Raw genomic sequence first — 22932 nt, forward strand, 5'->3', positions numbered from 1 at the left:
GGTTCGAAACCGGGCAGAAACACTAGTTATATTGTCTTGGCTGCAATGTTGAGAGTTGCCGTTTTGCATGAAATTGTCCAGGCCCTGAAGATGGGTTCATGCAGTCTCGTTCCAAGAAAGTGAATTCTCTTAAAAACAATAACATAATTGGCATGTGGATGTATCTGTTGATTCACAGACCTCACTTTCAAAAGAGCCCTGCATTCGGTTCAATGCTCAACCAGAACAAGCATTAACTTTGAGAATTGTTGGCACCAACAGGCCTCTTATTTTAGTGGAGTGTTTCTGGTTTTTAAGTGCTGAGGCTTGGGCTCAATTCCTAGATGATCCTTCTCAAGGTGATGATACAAATGCATCGTCACCTTTTCGTTTAATGTCAGAATTGTTTATTTCCATTTGGTGGTGTATGAATGCTTTCGACAGTATGGGGATTTTTTCTAGCCTTGCATGAATAAAAGCATATCACTCCTCTTTATGTATTTTTCTAATACATTTATATTTGCATCTCCTCTCCTAGCATGCATTTTTGACTATCTTACAGGCTGTATATAATAAGTATCAATTCAGGGGCGCTTCTACTACTCAAATCACAACTGTCTATCACGACATTGATAAGCAATCTGCATCTGCTTCTGTTGTGTATTGGTTATCATATTTACCTGACGTTTGAAAGTCCCATGTTTGACAGTGCACGTTAACAAAGAAACCAATGATTTTTATTAAAAGTTGTCTTGTGTTTTGGTTACCTTGCATAAGCCAAAACGTGCCAGAGATGACTTCATTTGCAGTCACTTGAAAAGTTGGGATTCTCAAATAAATGGCAAGAGGTTGAAACAAATCCAAAGAAATGCATGGCATATCTATGTGTAGGTGTATGCATGTATCCATATATAAAGATAGATAGATAGATAGATAGATAGATAGATAGATAGATAGATAGATAGATAGATAGATAGATAGATAGATAGATAGATAGATAGATAGATAGATAGATAGATAGATAGATAGATAGATAGATAGATATAGGGAGAGAGAGAGCGTTAATATAAACAGAGACTTTATTTTCAATCAAGCGGTATTTTCTTTCCTTTAGGAGCAGAATGTTCTGATCATCAGCGCACCAGAATGTAGTGCTTGGTTGGCAAGCATCACATATTGTGATGTGTTAGCTAAGAGTTCCATGTCCTTCAGACTCATATATTCCTCTGTAGTTGTACCTTGGTGATTCCACAAAACATGGCATCATAATTGTTAGAATTGGGGGTCTCTGGTTGGCGCAAGTAAGTACTTGTGACAAGCAGGGACCCTCTCCTCTAAGTCAGGGCAAAGGATGACCCTTCAGAATTACCCTTGCTCACCCTCTAGGTGCGTGGCGTGAGCAGCCAAGGCGATTCTCCAGGCGTTAGTCAGTTAAGCATTTGTAGACACACACACAGTAAAATATACCAATCCCCCCACAAATGGACACCAGGCTGTGAGTATATAAAAATACGCTTCTTTATGGAAAATATATATATCTCTTAGGTCAGACTTATCACAAGATCAAATAACGGTTCTGTATGCCCACAGGTTGTAAATAGGCAAGCTCTCTTTTAGTTATAGTTCAAAAATGCACTGTTCTTCTCTTAAGTTGTATTCCACAATGTTCTCTTGATTCTTTGTTCGTTTCTGCACTCGGTTGCGCTTTTGACGGGTGAAATCCCGACGCCCTGCCAAGTCTCACGCTTCCCGCGTGAGACGCGATCGGCCCGGCCGGGTCTCTGACAGCTGATGGCCCTCCTGGTCTGCGGGACCCCCTCGGGGGGGAAACACCGACCTCAGAGCTGTCCAGGTGGAGGAGAGGCCCACGGACCCAGCGCAGCCCCAGTCACTCGGTCAGGGGCTCTGGTTGCAGCCTCGTCTCCCCGACAGTTAAAGGATTCCAGCGGGAGGGGCTGGAGCGCTCTTCTCAGCGCGGAGCTGCAGGCAGGCACACAGAGCGGCGCGAGTCAGCGGACAGGGGCGGCTCGCACCGCGGGTGATAGTCACAATTCCTGGGCCCTTGCAGGCAGGCTGGCAACCCCAAAATCAAGGGTAGAAACAAACGTTGCGGGCCCCGAGCCCGTTGACGGTCTCGGTGGCGGCTTTCCTCCGGGGACAAAGGCGAGGTGCCCAGCGGCTCAGGCAGAGCGAGGCTGGCACCCGAGGCGTCCGTCCAGGTCGGAGGTCTGTCCCCTGGGTCTGTTTGCGTCCGGTGGGGATTTCTGGCGGGAGGGTGAGGCACAGCAGCGGGCCCTCTTAGGCGGTCAACACAGCGATCTCCTCAGCGGGGGGAGAGCGGCTCAACGGAGCGGAGCTCTTCCTCGGCGGGGACGAGGAGACACAGTCGGTCACGGCCTCAGGGAGGGGCTGGGGGGCACCACAGCAGTGAGCCTTCCAGGCGGTCAACACAGCGATCTCCTCAGCGGGGGGAGAGCGGCTCAACGGAGCGGAGCTCTTCCTCGGCGGGGACGAGGAGACACAGTCGGTCACGGCCTCAGAGAGGGGCTGGGGGGCACCAAAGTCACAGCTCCGGCAGTAGTAGATATCCCGGTTAATTACCGGCAGACGAGCAGAGGCAGGTTGAGCCAGATGGTCCTGTGGCTCAGGTCAGGGGGCAAGCTCAGTCAAGCCCTTGGAGAATGTTTAAGCACAAAGCAGCAAAGTCTTTTCTCATCAAGTCTTTTCCTCTCCTTTCTCAGCAAGGCAAGCAGCAGGCCAGTTCTCCCAGCGTCTCTTCTCCTTCTAGTCGGGCAGAGGTCCTTCGTGGTGAAACAGGATTCTGATTTACAAGGAGCAGGGCTCCTACTTTTATACACAGTTTCTTTTGTTCTCACTGGCCAGGGGGGCCTCTGCATAACTGCTTCAGTCTCTGAGTACTTGTTGTGGGTACTTATGACTTCTGTATTCAGTGTGAGGGCAGGCACATCAGCCGCTCCCCAGGGAGGCGGAGCCGGCATTGAGAGGGCAGGAGTGGCCTGAGTACTTTGTTGACAAGCTTCGGTCCTTCCTGGGCCAGGTGCAGGCTGAGTCATCAGTCGCTCCCCAGGAGGGCGGAGCCAGCATTGTGGAGGCAGAGCACAGCCTGATGCATCATTCAGGGGAAACTCCCACCACCCATTAAGGGGTCCTCCTGCTAATCACTACCTGTCAACTCCCAGCCCTGTCACTCACACACACCAGACAGTCAGATCCACATCCAAGCAGAGGCGGGCTGAAATGGTTAGGCAAGCAAATGCTAACTTTCTAAAAGTAGCATTTGCAAACACAGGATATTAAAATAAACTTTACTAAAAGAAGTATTTTATTATTCTGAGTTCAGGCATACTAAACATGAATTTCTACCATGTTCCCTGAGCCTGCTGGGATTATAGAGTGTAATAATTCCAGCAGCCCATCTGGCCTAGAAGGGAACTGGTAGCCTTACAATAGTGAAAAACGAATTTGGCAGTAATTCACTATTAGAACATGCCACACACATCAGGGCATGTTCTACCTTATACTTACAATGCACCCTGCCCTCAGGCCTACCATAGGGGTGACTAATATGAAGTTAAGGGAAGGTTTAGGGGCTGGCAAGTGTGTGCACTTGCCCAGCCAGGGTGACAGTACCAGACTGCACGCAGGTTCTGCAATGGCAGACCCTAGACACATTTTAAGGCTGCTTCTGTGGGTGGCGCAACCAGCGCTGCAGGCCCACTAGCAGTATTGGCATTCACAAGCCCTGGCACTCCTGGTGCACTTTACTGGGGACTGACAGTAAATCCAATGAACCAATCAGGTATATCAATCACATGTACACTTTACAGTAGGGAGCACTTGCACTGCGGCATGGATTGGCCGTGGCGCAGTGCCCTGAGTCGCGGACACCAGCAAAAACATCTGAGGCACAACAGCAAAAAGTGGAAGGGAAACTCACGCCAAGGTGCCAGGTCTAACACGTGTCCCCTCCAGCTGAAATGTGGGGGGAACTACCCTTCCCCAGGGAGTTCCACATCACTAAGGCGGAAAAACCTGGACAGACCGTCAGCGTTAGCGTGATCTGTGCCAGGGCGGTGTTCCACCGTAAAGTCCATACCCTGTAGGGAGATGGACCACCTCAACAGTTTTGGGTTCTCACCCCTCATCTGCATCAACCATCTGAGGGGCCTGTGGTCTGTCTGAACCCGGAAGTGAGACCCAAACAAGTAGGGTCTTAGCTTCTTCAGTGCCCAGACCACAGCAAATGCTTCACGCTCTATTGCACTCCACCTACTTTCCCGTGGAAGTAACCTCCTACTGATGAAGGCTACAGGGTGGTCCCAGCCCTCCTCAGTCATCTGTGAGAGAACAGCCCCTACACCATGCTCTGAAGCGTCTGTTTGCACTATGAATTCCTTGGAGAAATCAGGAGCCAGGAGCACGGGTGCCGTGCACATGGCAGTCTTCAGGGTGTCAAAAGCCTTCTGACAGGTGTCAGTCCAAATCACATTCCTGGGCTGCTTCTTAGAAGTCAGCTCTGTCAAGGGGGTCACAATAGTGCCATAGCCCTTGACAAACCTCCTGTAATACCCAGTGAGCCCCAGGAAGGCTCTCACTGCAGTCTGGGTCTTGGGGGGTTCCCAAGCCAGGATGGTCTCAATTTTGGGTTGCAAGGGTGCCACCTTGCCACTCCCCACTTGGTGTCCCAAGTACACCACGGAACCCTGCCCAATCTGGCACTTGCTCGCCTTGATTGTGAGGCCTGCCTTGCGCAGGGCCATCAACACTTCCCAGAGGTGCCGCAGGTGTTCTGGCCAGGTGCCACTGAACACTGCGATGTCATCCAGGTAGGCGGCACTGAACTCATCCAGCCCAACCAACACCTGGTTGACCAACCTCTGAAAGGTGGCAGGGGCATTCTTCATCCCAAATGGCATAACCCGGAACTGGAAATGCCCATCTGGTGTGGAGAATGCGGACCTCTCCTTTGCCCCATCGGTCAAGGCGATCTGCCAGTACCCAGACGTTAAATCAAACGTGCTGAGGAACCGGGCAGCCCCTAGCCGATCAATGAGCTCGTCAGCTCTGGGGATAGGGTGCGCGTCAGTCTTGGTGACTGAATTGAGTCCTCTGTAGTCCACACAGAACCGGAGTTCAGGTGTGGCTCCCGGCGCAGCAGCCTTTGGGACCAAGACCACGGGGCTGGACCAAGGACTGCTGGAAGACTCAACCACCCTAAGAGCAAGCATCTTGGAGACCTCCTCCTTGATGCAGGCCCGGACCCTGTCAGTTACCCTGTAAGCCTTATGCTTCACAGGTAAGCTGTCTCCTGTGTCCACATCATGGACGCACCAATCTGTGACACTAGGAACCTGGGAGAACAGGTCTGGAAACTGCCCCAGCAACTGGCGGCAGTCTTTCTGTTGCTCAGGGGTCAGGGTGGGTGAGAGGTTAACTCCATCCACTGACCCATCTTTCTCACAGGCCACTAAGAGGTCAGGAAGAGGCTCAGACTCCTCTTCCATTCCATCATCAGTGGCCAACAGCATGCCCACTTCGGACCTTTTCAAGTGGGGCTTGAGGCGGTTGACATGTAAGACCCTTAAAGGATTCCTGGGCGTCTTCATGTCCACCAAGTATGTCACTGAGCTCTTGCGCTCCACAACCTCAAATGGGCCTGTCCACTTATCCTGAAGTGCACAGGGTTCCACTGGGGCCAAGACATACACCTCTTGTCCAGGCTGAAGCTCTACCAGAGTGGCATTCTGGTCGTACCACCGCTTCATCTCCTCCTGGCTAGCTTCCAGATTTGCCTCAGCAAGTTGTCTGAAGCGCCTGGTTTGGTTTCTGAAGGCCAGCATGTAGCTATATACATTCTGGGGAGGTTTCCTGGGAGATTGCTCCCAGCCTTCCTTTACCAAACTCAGTGGTCCTCTCACGGGGTGACCATACAGCAGCTCAAAGGGGCTGAACCCTAGAGACTTCTGTGGCACCTCGCGGTATGCAAAGAGCAGGCATGGTAAGAGGACGTCCCACTTACGCCTCATTGGACCTTCCAGGCCCATGATCATGCCCTTCAGGGTTCGGTTGAATCTTTCAACCAACCCATTTCCTTGGGGATGGTAAGGTGTGGTGAACTTGTAGGTCACACCACACTCTTGCCACAGGGACTTCATATACTTGGATATGAAGTTGGTCCCTCTGTCGCTCACCACCTCTAGAGGGAACCCCACTCTGGAGAAAATTCCCATTAGTGCACGCCCCACCACGGGGGCCGTCACTGTCCTCAGAGGGATGGCTTCAGGGTACCGGGTGGCATGATCCACCAAGACCAGGATGAACCTGTTGCCCATGGCTGTCTTGGGGTCCAGAGGCCCAACAATGTCAATACCCACTCGTTGGAATGGAGTACTGACCACCGGGAATGGTTGGAGTGGAGCCTTGTTCTTCCCTCCACTCTTTCCACTTGCCTGGCAAGTTGGACAGGTCCTACAATGAGCATCTGAGCTCTTGTGCATTTGGGGCCAGTAAAAGTGGGTGACAAGCCTGTCATAGGTCTTGTCCATCCCCAAATGTCCTGCTAACGGCACATCATGAGCCAGTCCCAGTAGGAAGGCTCTGAACTTCTGGGGTACCACCAGCACACGGGCTGACCCAGGTTCAGCAGTCTTAGGCTCTGAATACAGGAGGTCATTCTCCCAGTACACATAATGTGTTTTGGCCTGAACACCATTGGCCTGGTCTGCAGCCTGCTGCCGCATACCCACGAGAGAAGGGCATTCTTTCTGCTCCTTGCAGAATTCCTCCCTGGAGGGGCCTCCTTCTTGCTGCCAATGGGTCAGCTCAGGCAGGTCCCCCAGTTCAGCAATCTGTTCCCCTGTAGGCTCCAGGGCATCCCCCTCAAGGTCTGCTTCCTCCTGGACCGTGGGAACAGGAGGGGCCGGTTTCCCGCGCCCCCTGCGCCGTCTCCCTAAGGCCGGTTCCTGGGCCTCTCCTTCAGGTCCCAGGACTTCTTGATCACCCCTACTGGCTGCCATTGACCGGGTGGTCACGCACGCCCAGTCAGGTAGACCCACCATCTTCAGGTGAGTCGTTTTCTCCACCTTTTCCCAAGGGGAGTCCTCCAAGTCATTCCCTAGCAAACAGTCAACAGGCATGGCGTTCCTCACACAGACCTGCAGAGTACCAGAGACCCCCCCCCACTCGAAGGGAACTTGAGCCATCGGACACTGACTCTCTGAATTATCAGCATTGATAACCCTACAGTAGGCATGGGGTACAACCTGCTCTTGAGACACCAGGTGATGCCTCACTGCAGTCACACTGGCTCCTGTGTCTCTAAGAGCCTCAGCTTTCTTACCATTGATGGTAACCACCTGCCCATATTTTTTAGTGTTAGAGGGCAGGTAGTTGGTAGGGACCATCTCACTGTCTCCTAGTGAGACTAGGGTCATCTGAACAGGATCTCCACCCCCCGGGACCATCACTTTTTCTCCTAAGTGAACACTGGTCACTTGTCGGGGCGGAGCACCAGTGGGTGCTGGTTTTCCAAACAGGCGACACTTGGGGTCACTGGCTATGTGCCCCGGGTCACCACATTTGTAACAATTGAAGGGCCCCTTTGGAACAGGTCTACCTGTCGGGGCCCCATTCTGCTTTGGGGGTGGGGGAGGCTGAGAACCCTTCTGCTGGTTCCCTTGGGGATTACTTTGGGGGCCTTTAGGGAACCCTTTCTGTTTACCCCTGTCCCCCCCACTCTTCTGCTGGGGACCCTGCCCACCCTTGGCGGAGTCTCCCACTGGACCCTTGTGGACCCTGGTGCTGAGCCAGCGGTCCGCCTCCTCAGCAAGCTTCCTCGGGTTGGACAGCTTGCTATCAATCAGGTGCTGGCGTAACTCAGGAAAACAGTTATCAGACAAGTGCTCCCATGCAATTAAATCAAAGAGACTTTGAAAATCATTCACCTTGTTACCCTTCACCCAACCATCCAGGGCTCTGCAAAAAAAATTCACATACTCCACATACGTAGTCCCAGGACGCTTTGCACACCCCCTGAACCTCTGTCTATATAATTCAGGGGTAAGCCCATACCTGGTCATTAAGGCCTCCTTCATGTGGGGATAAGAAATCTGTTCTGCAGTGGGCAAATCTAGCAGGGTGTCCCGCCCTTCGCTAAGGAACCTTCCCCACAACCCCGCTCCCCAATCTTTCTCAGGGACCCGGTGGGAGGACATGGCTACCTCATATGCCCTAAACCACTGTCCTATGTCATCCCCCCTAAAGAATTCTTTAACTATATCTTTGGGGATGTACACCTTGGACTCTACCTGCACCGGCGTTGTGCTGCCACCAGAAGGAGCTGTTCCCAAACCTCTTTGATCCAACTCCTTCATTCTCAGGTCATGGTCCAGCTGGCGTTGCTGTGCCTCCATGGCCAATCTTTGCTTGTCCATTTCCAGTTTTTGTTTTTCCATTTCCATTTGCCCAGCTAATCTTGCCATCTCCATTGCATGTGCCCTGTCTGCGGCCCTGTCTGCCAGCTCCTCTGGTGACAGGCCTCTGGGGGGCTCTCCAGCGCCATCTGGTGGAATGATATCCACCGGGGTCTGTGGATCTCTTGACTCCCTCCAAGCTCTCAGCGCCGTCACGAGTTGGGTCTTGTTGCTCAATCCACCTTTGGCAATTCTGCATTTTGTGCAGAGATCTTTCAGCTGGTCATTGGTTAAGCTCCTCAAGGCTCCCTCTCTCCAATCTATGTCATCTGCTCCAGAGAAGGTAGAGAGCGCTCTTCCGGCAGGAAGTGAGCCAGGCATGGCTTCAGCAATGGCAGATGTCTCAACAAAATTAGCTAAAAGGAACTGGAAACCTGTGGCTGCGTTATAGATCTGCTCTCCCTATGTGGTGATCAGTAATTCACTGTATGTAAACTACAAATGCAAATTCGCAAATCCCACCGCTGCCACCAATGTTAGAATTGGGGGTCTCTGGTTGGCGCAAGTAAGTACTTGTGACAAGCAGGGACCCTCTCCTCTAAGTCAGGGCAAAGGATGACCCTTCAGAATTACCCTTGCTCACCCTCTAGGTGCGTGGCGTGAGCAGCCAAGGCGATTCTCCAGGCGTTAGTCAGTTAAGCATTTGTAGACACACACACAGTAAAATATACCAATCCCCCCACAAATGGACACCAGGCTGTGAGTATATAAAAATACGCTTCTTTATGTAAAATATATATATCTCTTAGGTCAGACTTATCACAAGATCAAATAACGGTTCTGTATGCCCACAGGTTGTAAATAGGCAAGCTCTCTTTTAGTTATAGTTCAAAAATGCACTGTTCTTCTCTTAAGTTGTATTCCACAATGTTCTCTTGATTCTTTGTTCGTTTCTGCACTCGGTTGCGCTTTTGACGGGTGAAATCCCGACGCCCTGCCAAGTCTCACGCTTCCCGCGTGAGACGCGATCGGCCCGGCCGGGTCTCTGACAGCTGATGGCCCTCCTGGTCTGCGGGACCCCCTCGGGGGGGAAACACCGACCTCAGAGCTGTCCAGGTGGAGGAGAGGCCCACGGACCCAGCGCAGCCCCAGTCACTCGGTCAGGGGCTCTGGTTGCAGCCTCGTCTCCCCGACAGTTAAAGGATTCCAGCGGGAGGGGCTGGAGCGCTCTTCTCAGCGCGGAGCTGCAGGCAGGCACACAGAGCGGCGCGAGTCAGCGGACAGGGGCGGCTCGCACCGCGGGTGATAGTCACAATTCCTGGGCCCTTGCAGGCAGGCTGGCAACCCCAAAATCAAGGGTAGAAACAAACGTTGCGGGCCCCGAGCCCGTTGACGGTCTCGGTGGCGGCTTTCCTCCGGGGACAAAGGCGAGGTGCCCAGCGGCTCAGGCAGAGCGAGGCTGGCACCCGAGGCGTCCGTCCAGGTCGGAGGTCTGTCCCCTGGGTCTGTTTGCGTCCGGTGGGGATTTCTGGCGGGAGGGTGAGGCACAGCAGCGGGCCCTCTTAGGCGGTCAACACAGCGATCTCCTCAGCGGGGGGAGAGCGGCTCAACGGAGCGGAGCTCTTCCTCGGCGGGGACGAGGAGACACAGTCGGTCACGGCCTCAGGGAGGGGCTGGGGGGCACCACAGCAGTGAGCCTTCCAGGCGGTCAACACAGCGATCTCCTCAGCGGGGGGAGAGCGGCTCAACGGAGCGGAGCTCTTCCTCGGCGGGGACGAGGAGACACAGTCGGTCACGGCCTCAGAGAGGGGCTGGGGGGCACCAAAGTCACAGCTCCGGCAGTAGTAGATATCCCGGTTAATTACCGGCAGACGAGCAGAGGCAGGTTGAGCCAGATGGTCCTGTGGCTCAGGTCAGGGGGCAAGCTCAGTCAAGCCCTTGGAGAATGTTTAAGCACAAAGCAGCAAAGTCTTTTCTCATCAAGTCTTTTCCTCTCCTTTCTCAGCAAGGCAAGCAGCAGGCCAGTTCTCCCAGCGTCTCTTCTCCTTCTAGTCGGGCAGAGGTCCTTCGTGGTGAAACAGGATTCTGATTTACAAGGAGCAGGGCTCCTACTTTTATACACAGTTTCTTTTGTTCTCACTGGCCAGGGGGGCCTCTGCATAACTGCTTCAGTCTCTGAGTACTTGTTGTGGGTACTTATGACTTCTGTATTCAGTGTGAGGGCAGGCACATCAGCCGCTCCCCAGGGAGGCGGAGCCGGCATTGAGAGGGCAGGAGTGGCCTGAGTACTTTGTTGACAAGCTTCGGTCCTTCCTGGGCCAGGTGCAGGCTGAGTCATCAGTCGCTCCCCAGGAGGGCGGAGCCAGCATTGTGGAGGCAGAGCACAGCCTGATGCATCATTCAGGGGAAACTCCCACCACCCATTAAGGGGTCCTCCTGCTAATCACTACCTGTCAACTCCCAGCCCTGTCACTCACACACACCAGACAGTCAGATCCACATCCAAGCAGAGGCGGGCTGAAATGGTTAGGCAAGCAAATGCTAACTTTCTAAAAGTAGCATTTGCAAACACAGGATATTAAAATAAACTTTACTAAAAGAAGTATTTTATTATTCTGAGTTCAGGCATACTAAACATGAATTTCTACCATGTTCCCTGAGCCTGCTGGGATTATAGAGTGTAATAATTCCAGCAGCCCATCTGGCCTAGAAGGGAACTGGTAGCCTTACAATAGTGAAAAACGAATTTGGCAGTAATTCACTATTAGAACATGCCACACACATCAGGGCATGTTCTACCTTATACTTACAATGCACCCTGCCCTCAGGCCTACCATAGGGGTGACTAATATGAAGTTAAGGGAAGGTTTAGGGGCTGGCAAGTGTGTGCACTTGCCCAGCCAGGGTGACAGTACCAGACTGCACGCAGGTTCTGCAATGGCAGACCCTAGACACATTTTAAGGCTGCTTCTGTGGGTGGCGCAACCAGCGCTGCAGGCCCACTAGCAGTATTGGCATTCACAAGCCCTGGCACTCCTGGTGCACTTTACTGGGGACTGACAGTAAATCCAATGAACCAATCAGGTATATCAATCACATGTACACTTTACAGTAGGGAGCACTTGCACTGCGGCATGGATTGGCCGTGGCGCAGTGCCCTGAGTCGCGGACACCAGCAAAAACATCTGAGGCACAACAGCAAAAAGTGGAAGGGAAACTCACGCCAAGGTGCCAGGTCTAACAATAATCAGCATTCTACTGCCACAGAGTGGACAGAGAAACCATTTAGAATTTCCCTGAAAAAGAAAAAAAGCATACTTAGGCAGAGCTTTGTGGACAGGAAGGACATTAGAGCAAGTGAGGAATAAGCACTGCTTTTGTTAATTTACATAGGCAGAACAGAGACTGCTGGGAAAAGCCTGAAATTAAAGGCACAGAAAATGCCTGCTTCTGGAGAGAACACTAAGAAGAATTGAAAGTTTTTCCTCTGACCCTGGCCACTCTTAAGAGGAATCCTATGATAGTCAGCAGGACCCACCCTAAAAAGGAAGGGACAGCCATTTGGACCCTTTCCACCTTTCCCATATCTCGCCTGATCGAGCCTGATTGAGCGGATAAGCACATAAGCACATGTACTTCTCATTTTGGGAAGGCATTGCTTAGCTTGTTACCAGCAGCTCAGTTATGTTATGATGTTAGAGGCTATGCAAGGAATGCTTTAGTCCTGCATTAGGCAGTTTTTTTTGCTTCTTGCATTCAAGAGATAGATAATTAGCCAGAATCTGTGGCCCAGCTATTCACCTTGGCATTCCGATTTGCACAAAGGGAATAAGTATTTGAGAGAAAAGGCAAAATGTGTTTCTTATGTTGTTATGAACAGCTTTTTATTCTTTCTCTTTAGGCTCTAGCCAATGCAGAAATATATAAATAACTGCTGACTTCCTGTAAGACTTGTCCAATGCTGAGAAAAAATAAAAGGGGACACTTACAAATGATAGTGCTATCGTTTGAGAAAGGGTAAGTTGACACTGAATTTCCTGTGAATTCACAGACCAAGCATGAAAAAGACCCCAGCATGATCTTCATTGCGGGCTTAGAGCTGGTATTACCTTTTCAGAGGTGAGGGTCTTTCAACGGCTCGTTGGTCTAGGGGTATGATTCTCGCTTTGGGTGCGAGAGGTCCCGGGTTCAAATCCCGGATGAGCCCTTTCATTGGTGCTCTTTTGAAGTATGCATTTCAAAGCCAATATCAATTTTCTCTTTGCAGTAGTGGATGAATATTTGCTAGAGTCTCATGCTTTTAACCTTGCCCTGCCTGAGCAAATAGGAAACATTTCTCTTTAAGCATTTTGCAAAAATGCTGAACTTGCAAGGCATATACAAGCGTTCAGATAGGGCTGTCGGGCAGGTTGCATGAAAGAAATCTAAAACCAGATGCCCTTGGAATAGTCTGTTTTGAGCAGTTTCATCACAGAAGAATCACCTGTAGGTATCTGTTTCTGTAGTGTAGTGGTTATCACGTTCGACTCACACGCGAAAGGTCCCCAGGTCGAAACCGGGTAGAAACTCTAGTTATATTGTCTTGGCTGCACTGTTGAGAGTTGCTGTTTTGCATGAAATTGTCCAGGCCCTGAAGATGGGTTCATGCAGTCTCGTTCCAAGAAAGTGAATTCTCTTAAAAACAATAACATAATTGGCATGTGGATGTATCTGTTGATTCACAGACCTCACTTTCAAAAGAGCCCTGCATTCGGTTCAATGCTCAACCAGAACAAGCATTAACTTTGAGAATTGTTGGCACCAACAGGCCTCCTATTTTCGTGGAGTGTTTCTGGTTTTAAGTGCTGAGGCTTGGGCTCAATTCCTAGATGATCCTTCTCAAGGTGATGATACAAATGCATCGTCACCTTTTCGTTTAATGTCAGAATTGTTTATTTCCATTTGGTGGTGTATGAATGCTTTCGACAGTATGGGGATTTTTTCTAGCCTTGCATGAATAAAAGCATATCAATCCTCTTTATGTATTTTTCTACTACATTTATATTTGCATCTCCTCTCCTAGCATGCATTTTTGACTATCTTACAGGCTGTATATAATAAGTATCAATTCAGGGGCGCTTCTACTACTCAAATCACAACTGTTCTATCACGACATTGATAAGCAATCTGCATCTGCTTCTGTTGTGTATTGGTTATCATGTTTACCTGACGTGTGAAAGTCCCATGTTTGACAGTGCATGTTAACAAAGAAACCAATGATTTTTATTAAAAGTTGTCTTGTGTTTTGGTTACCTTGCATCAGCCAAAATGTGCCAGAGATGACTTCATTTGCAGTCACTTGAAAAGTAGGGATTCTCAAATAAATGGCAAGAGGTTGAAACAAATCCAAAGAAATGCATGGCATATCTATGAGTAGGTGTATGCATGTATCCATATATAAAGATAGATAGATAGATAGATAGATAGATAGATATATAGATAGATAGATAGATAGATAGATAGATAGATAGATAGATAGATGATAGATAGATAGATAGATAGATAGATAGATAGATAGATAGATAGATAGATAGATAGATAGATAGATATAGGGAGAGAGAGAGCGTTAATATAAACAGAGACTTTATTTTCAATCAAGCAGTATTTTCTTTCCTTTAGGAGCAGAATGTTCTGATCATCAGCGCACCAGAATGTAGTGCTTGGTTGGCAAGCATCACATATTGTGATGTGTTAGCTAAGAGTTCCATGTCCTTCAGACTCATATATTCCTCTGTAGTTGTACCTTGGTGATTCCACAAAACATGGCATCATAATCAGCATTCTACTGCCACAGAGTGGACAGAGAAACCATTTAGAATTTCCCTGAAAAAGAAAAAAAGCATACTTAGGCAGAGCTTTGTGGACAGGAAGGACATTAGAGCAAGTGAGGAATAAGCACTGCTTTTGTTAATTTACATAGGCAGAACAGAGACTGCTGGGAAAAGCCTGAAATTAAAGGCACAGAAAATGCCTGCTTCTGGAGAGAACACTAAGAAGCATTGAAAGTTTTTCCTCTGACCCTGGCCACTCTTAAGAGGAATCCTATGATAGTCAGCAGGACCCACCCTAAAAAGGAAGGGACAGCCATTTGGACCCTTTCCACCTTTCCCTGATCGAGCCTGATCGAGCCTGATTGAGCGCTGATTGAGCGGATAAGCACATAAGCACATGTACTTCTCATTTTGGGAAGGCATTGCTTAGCTTGTTACCAGCAGCTCAGTTATGTTATGATGTTAGAGGCTATGCAAGGAATGCTTTAGTCCTGCATTAGGCAGTTTTTTTTGCTTCTTGCATTCAAGAGATAGATAATTAGCCAGAATCTGTGGCCCAGCTATTCACCTTGGCATTCCGATTTGCACAAAGGGAATAAGTATTTGAGAGAAAAGGCAAAATGTGTTTCTTATGTTGTTATGAACAGCTTTTTATTATTTCTCTTTAGGCTCTAGCCAATGCAGAAATATATAAATAACTGCTGACTTCCTGTAAGACTTGTCCAATGCTGAGAAAAAATAAAAGGGGACACTTACAAATGATAGTGCTATCGTTTGAGAAAGGGTAAGTTGACACTGAATTTCCTGTGAATTCACAGACCAAGCATGAAAAAGACCCCAGCATGATCTTCATTGCGGGCTTAGAGCTGGTATTACCTTTTCAGAGGTGAGGGTCTTTCAACGGCTCGTTGGTCTAGGGGTATGATTCTCGCTTTGGGTGCGAGAGGTCCCGGGTTCAAATCCCGGACGAGCCCTTTCATTGGTGCTCTTTTGAAGTATGCATTTCAAAGCCAATATCAATTTTCTCTTTGCAGTAGTGGATGAATATTTGCTAGAGTCTCATGCTTTTAACCTTGCCCTGCCTGAGCAAATAGGAAACATTTCTCTTTAAGCATTTTGCAAAAATGCTGAACTTGCAAGGCATATACAAGCGTTCAGATAGGGCTGTCGGGCAGGTTGCATGAAAGAAATCTAAAACCAGATGCCCTTGGAATAGTCTGTTTTGAGCAGTTTCATCACAGAAGAATCACCTGTAGGTATCTGTTTCTGTAGTGTAGTGGTTATCACGTTCGACTCACACGCGAAAGGTCCCCAGGTCGAAACTGGGTAGAAACTCTAGTTATATTGTCTTGGCTGCAATGTTGAGAGTTGCTGTTTTGCATGAAATTGTCCAGGCCCTGAAGATGGGTTCATGCAGTCTCGTTCCAAGAAAGTGAATTCTCTTAAAAACAATAACATAATTGGCATGTGGATGTATCTGTTGATTCACAGACCTCACTTTCAAAAGAGCCCTGCATTCGGTTCAATGCTCAACCAGAACAAGCATTAACTTTGAGAATTGTTGGCACCAACAGGCCTCCTATTTTAGTGGAGTGTTTCTGGTTTTAAGTGCTGAGGCTTGGGCTCAATTCCTAGATGATCCTTCTCAAGGTGATGATACAAATGCATCGTCACCTTTTCGTTTAATGTCAGAATTGTTTATTTCCATTTGGTGGTGTATGAATGCTTTCGACAGTATGGGGATTTTTTCTAGCCTTGCATGAATAAAAGCATATCAATCCTCTTTATGTATTTTTCTACTACATTTATATTTGCATCTCCCCTCCTAGCATGCATTTTTGACTATCTTACAGGCTGTATATAATAAGTATCAATTCAGGGGCGCTTCTACTACTCAAATCACAACTGTTCTATCACGACATTGATAAGCAATCTGCATCTGCTTCTGTTGTGTATTGGTTATCATGTTTACCTGACGTGTGAAAGTCCCATGTTTGACAGTGCATGTTAACAAAGAAACCAATGATTTTTATTAAAAGTTGTCTTGTGTTTTGGTTACCTTGCATCAGCCAAAACGTGCCAGAGATGACTTCATTTGCAGTCACTTGAAAAGTAGGGATTCTCAAATAAATGGCAAGAGGTTGAAACAAATCCAAAGAAATGCATGGCATATCTATGAGTAGGTGTATGCATGTTTCCATATATAAAGATAGATAGATAGATAGATAGATAGATAGATAGATAGATAGATATATAGATAGATAGATAGATAGATAGATAGATAGATAGATAGATAGATAGATAGATAAATAGATAGATAGATAGATAGATAGATAGATAGATAGATAGATAGATAGATATAGGGAGAGAGAGAGCGTTAATATAAACAGAGACTTTATTTTCAATCAAGCGGTATTTTCTTTCCTTTAGGAGCAGAATGTTCTGATCATCAGCGCACCAGAATGTAGTGCTTGGTTGGCAAGCATCACATATTGTGATGTGTTAGCTAAGAGTTCCATGTCCTTCAGACTCATATATTCCTCTGTAGTTGTACCTTGGTGATTCCACAAAACATGGCATCATAATCAGCATTCTACTGCCACAGAGTGGACAGAGAAACCATTTAGAATTTCCCTGAAAAAGAAAAAAAGCATACTTAGGCAGAGCTTTGTGGACAGGAAGGACATTAGAGCAAGTGAGGAATAAGCACTGCTTTTGTTAATTTACATAGGCAGAACAGAGACTGCTGGGAAAAGCCTGAAATTAAAGGCACAGAAAATGCCTGCTTCTGGAGAGAACACTAAGAAGCATTGAAAGTTTTTCCTCTGACCCTGGCCACTCTTAAGAGGAATCCTATGATAGTCAGCAGGACCCACCCTAAAAAGGAAGGGACAGCCATTTGGACCCTTTCCACCTTTCCTATATCGAGCCTGATCGAGCCTGATTGAGCGCTGATTGAGCGGATAAGCACATAAGCACATGTACTTCTCATTTTGGGAAGGTATTGCTTAGCTTGTTACCAGAAGCTCAGTTATGTTATGATGTTAGAGGCTATGCAAGGAATGCTTTAGTCCTGCATTAGGCAGTTTTTATTGCTTCTTGCATTCAAGAGATAGATAATTAGCCAGAATCTGTGGCCCAGCTATTCACCTTGGCATTCCGATTTGCACAAAGGGAATAAGTATTTGAGAGAAAAGGCAAAATGTGTTTCTTATGTTGTTATGAACAGCTTTTTATTATTTCTCTTTAGGCTCTAGCCAATGCAGAAATATATAAATAACTGCTGACTTCCTGTAAGACTTGTCCAATGCTGAGAAAAAATAAAAGGGGACACTTACAAATGATAGTGCTATCGTTTGAGAAAGGGTAAGTTGACACTGAATTTCCTGTGAATTCACAGACCAAGCATGAAAAAGACCCCAGCATGATCTTCATTGCGGGCTTAGAGCTGGTATTACCTTTTCAGAGGTGAGGGTCTTTCAACGGCTCGTTGGTCTAGGGGTATGATTCTCGCTTTGGGTGCGAGAGGTCCCGGGTTCAAATCCCGGACGAGCCCTTTCATTGGTGCTCTTTTGAAGTATGCATTTCAAAGCCAATATCAATTTTCTCTTTGCAGTAGTGGATGAATATTTGCTAGAGTCTCATGCTTTTAACCTTGCCCTGCCTGAGCAAATAGGAAACATTTCTCTTTAAGCATTTTGCAAAAATGCTGAACTTGCAAGGCATATACAAGCGTTCAGATAGGGCTGTCGGGCAGGTTGCATGAAAGAAATCTAAAACCAGATGCCCTTGGAATAGTCTGTTTTGAGCAGTTTCATCACAGAAGAATCACCTGTAGGTATCTGTTTCTGTAGTGTAGTGGTTATCACGTTCGACTCACACGCGAAAGGTCCCCAGGTCGAAACTGGGTAGAAACTCTAGTTATATTGTCTTGGCTGCAATGTTGAGAGTTGCTGTTTTGCATGAAATTGTCCAGGCCCTGAAGATGGGTTCATGCAGTCTCGTTCCAAGAAAGTGAATTCTCTTAAAAACAATAACATAATTGGCATGTGGATGTATCTGTTGATTCACAGACCTCACTTTCAAAAGAGCCCTGCATTCGGTTCAATGCTCAACCAGAACAAGCATTAACTTTGAGAATTGTTGGCACCAACAGGCCTCCTATTTTAGTGGAGTGTTTCTGGTTTTAAGTGCTGAGGCTTGGGCTCAATTCCTAGATGATCCTTCTCAAGGTGATGATACAAATGCATCGTCACCTTTTCGTTTAATGTCAGAATTGTTTATTTCCATTTGGTGGTGTATGAATGCTTTCGACAGTATGGGGATTTTTTCTAGCCTTGCATGAATAAAAGCATATCAATCCTCTTTATGTATTTTTCTACTACATTTATATTTGCATCTCCTCTCCTAGCATGCATTTTTGACTATCTTACAGGCTGTATATAATAAGTATCAATTCAGGGGCGCTTCTACTACTCAAATCACAACTGTTCTATCACGACATTGATAAGCAATCTGCATCTGCTTCTGTTGTGTATTGGTTATCATGTTTACCTGACGTGTGAAAGTCCCATGTTTGACAGTGCATGTTAACAAAGAAACCAATGATTTTTATTAAAAGTTGTCTTGTGTTTTGGTTACCTTGCATCAGCCAAAATGTGCCAGAGATGACTTCATTTGCAGTCACTTGAAAAGTAGGGATTCTCAAATAAATGGCAAGAGGTTGAAACAAATCCAAAGAAATGCATGGCATATCTATGAGTAGGTGTATGCATGTATCCATATATAAAGATAGATAGATAGATAGATAGATAGATAGATAGATAGATATATAGATAGATAGATAGATAGATAGATAGATAGATAGATAGATAGATAGATAGATAGATAGATAGATAGATAGATAGATAGATAGATAGATAGATAGATAGATAGATAGATATAGGGAGAGAGAGAGCGTTAATATAAACAGAGACTTTATTTTCAATCAAGCGGTATTTTCTTTCCTTTAGGAGCAGAATGTTCTGATCATCAGCGCACCAGAATGTAGTGCTTGGTTGGCAAGCATCACATATTGTGATGTGTTAGCTAAGAGTTCCATGTCCTTCAGACTCATATATTCCTCTGTAGTTGTACCTTGGTGATTCCACAAAACATGGCATCATAATCAGCATTCTACTGCCACAGAGTGGACAGAGAAACCATTTAGAATTTCCCTGAAAAAGAAAAAAAGCATACTTAGGCAGAGCTTTGTGGACAGGAAGGACATTAGAGCAAGTGAGGAATAAGCACTGCTTTTGTTAATTTACATAGGCAGAACAGAGACTGCTGGGAAAAGCCTGAAATTAAAGGCACAGAAAATGCCTGCTTCTGGAGAGAACACTAAGAAGCATTGAAAGTTTTTCCTCTGACCCTGGCCACTCTTAAGAGGAATCCTATGATAGTCAGCAGGACCCACCCTAAAAAGGAAGGGACAGCCATTTGGACCCTTTCCACCTTTCCCTGATCGAGCCTGATCGAGCCTGATTGAGCGCTGATTGAGCGGATAAGCACATAAGCACATGTACTTCTCATTTTGGGAAGGCATTGCTTAGCTTGTTACCAGCAGCTCAGTTATGTTATGATGTTAGAGGCTATGCAAGGAATGCTTTAGTCCTGCATTAGGCAGTTTTTTTTGCTTCTTGCATTCAAGAGATAGATAATTAGCCAGAATCTGTGGCCCAGCTATTCACCTTGGCATTCCGATTTGCACAAAGGGAATAAGTATTTGAGAGAAAAGGCAAAATGTGTTTCTTATGTTGTTATGAACAGCTTTTTATTATTTCTCTTTAGGCTCTAGCCAATGCAGAAATATATAAATAACTGCTGACTTCCTGTAAGACTTGTCCAATGCTGAGAAAAAATAAAAGGGGACACTTACAAATGATAGTGCTATCGTTTGAGAAAGGGTAAGTTGACACTGAATTTCCTGTGAATTCACAGACCAAGCATGAAAAAGACCCCAGCATGATCTTCATTGCGGGCTTAGAGCTGGTATTACCTTTTCAGAGGTGAGGGTCTTTCAACGGCTCGTTGGTCTAGGGGTATGATTCTCGCTTTGGGTGCGAGAGGTCCCGGGTTCAAATCCCGGACGAGCCCTTTCATTGGTGCTCTTTTGAAGTATGCATTTCAAAGCCAATATCAATTTTCTCTTTGCAGTAGTGGATGAATATTTGCTAGAGTCTCATGCTTTTAACCTTGCCCTGCCTGAGCAAATAGGAAACATTTCTCTTTAAGCATTTTGCAAAAATGCTGAACTTGCAAGGCATATACAAGCGTTCAGATAGGGCTGTCGGGCAGGTTGCATGAAAGAAATCTAAAACCAGATGCCCTTGGAATAGTCTGTTTTGAGCAGTTTCATCACAGAAGAATCACCTGTAGGTATCTGTTTCTGTAGTGTAGTGGTTATCACGTTCGACTCACACGCGAAAGGTCCCCAGGTCGAAACTGGGTAGAAACTCTAGTTATATTGTCTTGGCTGCAATGTTGAGAGTTGCTGTTTTGCATGAAATTGTCCAGGCCCTGAAGATGGGTTCATGCAGTCTCGTTCCAAGAAAGTGAATTCTCTTAAAAACAATAACATAATTGGCATGTGGATGTATCTGTTGATTCACAGACCTCACTTTCAAAAGAGCCCTGCATTCGGTTCAATGCTCAACCAGAACAAGCATTAACTTTGAGAATTGTTGGCACCAACAGGCCTCCTATTTTAGTGGAGTGTTTCTGGTTTTAAGTGCTGAGGCTTGGGCTCAATTCCTAGATGATCCTTCTCAAGGTGATGATACAAATGCATCGTCACCTTTTCGTTTAATGTCAGAATTGTTTATTTCCATTTGGTGGTGTATGAATGCTTTCGACAGTATGGGGATTTTTTCTAGCCTTGCATGAATAAAAGCATATCAATCCTCTTTATGTATTTTTCTACTACATTTATATTTGCATCTCCCCTCCTAGCATGCATTTTTGACTATCTTACAGGCTGTATATAATAAGTATCAATTCAGGGGCGCTTCTACTACTCAAATCACAACTGTTCTATCACGACATTGATAAGCAATCTGCATCTGCTTCTGTTGTGTATTGGTTATCATGTTTACCTGACGTGTGAAAGTCCCATGTTTGACAGTGCATGTTAACAAAGAAACCAATGATTTTTATTAAAAGTTGTCTTGTGTTTTGGTTACCTTGCATCAGCCAAAACGTGCCAGAGATGACTTCATTTGCAGTCACTTGAAAAGTAGGGATTCTCAAATAAATGGCAAGAGGTTGAAACAAATCCAAAGAAATGCATGGCATATCTATGAGTAGGTGTATGCATGTATCCATATATAAAGATAGATAGATAGATAGATAGATAGATAGATAGATAGATAGATAGATAGATATATAGATAGATAGATAGATAGATAGATAGATAGATAGATAGATAGATAGATAGATAGATAGATAGATAAATAGATAGATAGATAGATAGATAGATAGATAGATAGATAGATAGATATAGGGAGAGAGAGAGCGTTAATATAAACAGAGACTTTATTTTCAATCAAGCGGTATTTTCTTTCCTTTAGGAGCAGAATGTTCTGATCATCAGCGCACCAGAATGTAGTGCTTGGTTGGCAAGCATCACATATTGTGATGTGTTAGCTAAGAGTTCCATGTCCTTCAGACTCATATATTCCTCTGTAGTTGTACCTTGGTGATTCCACAAAACATGGCATCATAATCAGCATTCTACTGCCACAGAGTGGACAGAGAAACCATTTAGAATTTCCCTGAAAAAGAAAAAAAGCATACTTAGGCAGAGCTTTGTGGACAGGAAGGACATTAGAGCAAGTGAGGAATAAGCACTGCTTTTGTTAATTTACATAGGCAGAACAGAGACTGCTGGGAAAAGCCTGAAATTAAAGGCACAGAAAATGCCTGCTTCTGGAGAGAACACTAAGAAGCATTGAAAGTTTTTCCTCTGACCCTGGCCACTCTTAAGAGGAATCCTATGATAGTCAGCAGGACCCACCCTAAAAAGGAAGGGACAGCCATTTGGACCCTTTCCACCTTTCCTTGATCGAGCCTGATTGAGCGCTGATTGAGCGCATAAGCACATAAGCACATAAGCACATAAGCACATAAGCACATAAGCACATAAGCACATAAGCACATAAGCACATAAGCACATAAGCACATAAGCACATAAGCACATAAGCACATGTACTTCTCATTTTGGGAAGGCATTGCTTAGCTTGTTACCAGCAGCTCAGTTATGTTATGATGTTAGAGGCTATGCAAGGAATGCTTTAGTCCTGCATTAGGCAGTTTTTATTGCTTCTTGCATTCAAGAGATAGATAATTAGCCAGAATCTGTGGCCCAGCTATTCACCTTGGCATTCCGATTTGCACAAAGGGAATAAGTATTTGAGAGAAAAGGCAAAATGTGTTTCTTATGTTGTTATGAACAGCTTTTTATTCTTTCTCTTTAGGCTCCAGCCAATGCACAAATATATAAATAACTGCTGACTTCCTGTAAGACTTGTCCAATGCTGAGAAAAAAATAAAAGGGGACACTTACAAATGATAGTGCTATCGTTTGAGAAAGGGTAAGTTGACACTGAATTTCCTGTGAATTCACAGACCAAGCATGAAAAAGACCCCAGCATGATCTTCATTGCGGGCTT

At 46.2% G+C, this 22932-nt stretch overlaps 5 non-coding genes across 5 annotated transcripts in view; all 5 read left to right on the forward strand.

Moving 5' to 3' along the window:
* TRNAV-CAC (transfer RNA valine (anticodon CAC)) overlaps nt 1–22 on the forward strand; it is a 73-nt gene extending 51 nt beyond the window's left edge. Inside the window, exon 1 of the tRNA in view lies at nt 1–22. This exon is cut by the window's left edge and continues 51 nt beyond it. This is a non-coding gene — a tRNA (tRNA-Val).
* Nucleotides 23–12546: 12524 nt separating this feature from the next.
* TRNAP-UGG (transfer RNA proline (anticodon UGG)) lies at nt 12547–12618 on the forward strand. The gene has a single exon. It is a non-coding gene; the product is annotated as a tRNA-Pro (tRNA).
* Nucleotides 12619–15123: 2505 nt separating this feature from the next.
* TRNAP-UGG (transfer RNA proline (anticodon UGG)) lies at nt 15124–15195 on the forward strand. The gene has a single exon. It is a non-coding gene; the product is annotated as a tRNA-Pro (tRNA).
* Nucleotides 15196–17705: 2510 nt separating this feature from the next.
* Nucleotides 17706–17777, forward strand: TRNAP-UGG (transfer RNA proline (anticodon UGG)). The gene has a single exon. It is a non-coding gene; the product is annotated as a tRNA-Pro (tRNA).
* Nucleotides 17778–20287: 2510 nt separating this feature from the next.
* Nucleotides 20288–20359, forward strand: TRNAP-UGG (transfer RNA proline (anticodon UGG)). Its single transcript has one exon. It is a non-coding gene; the product is annotated as a tRNA-Pro (tRNA).
* Nucleotides 20360–22932: the final 2573 nt, after the last annotated feature.

Source organism: Lissotriton helveticus, chromosome 8 (genome assembly GCF_964261635.1).
Source record: "Lissotriton helveticus chromosome 8, aLisHel1.1, whole genome shotgun sequence".
NCBI lineage: Eukaryota > Metazoa > Chordata > Amphibia > Caudata > Salamandridae > Lissotriton > Lissotriton helveticus.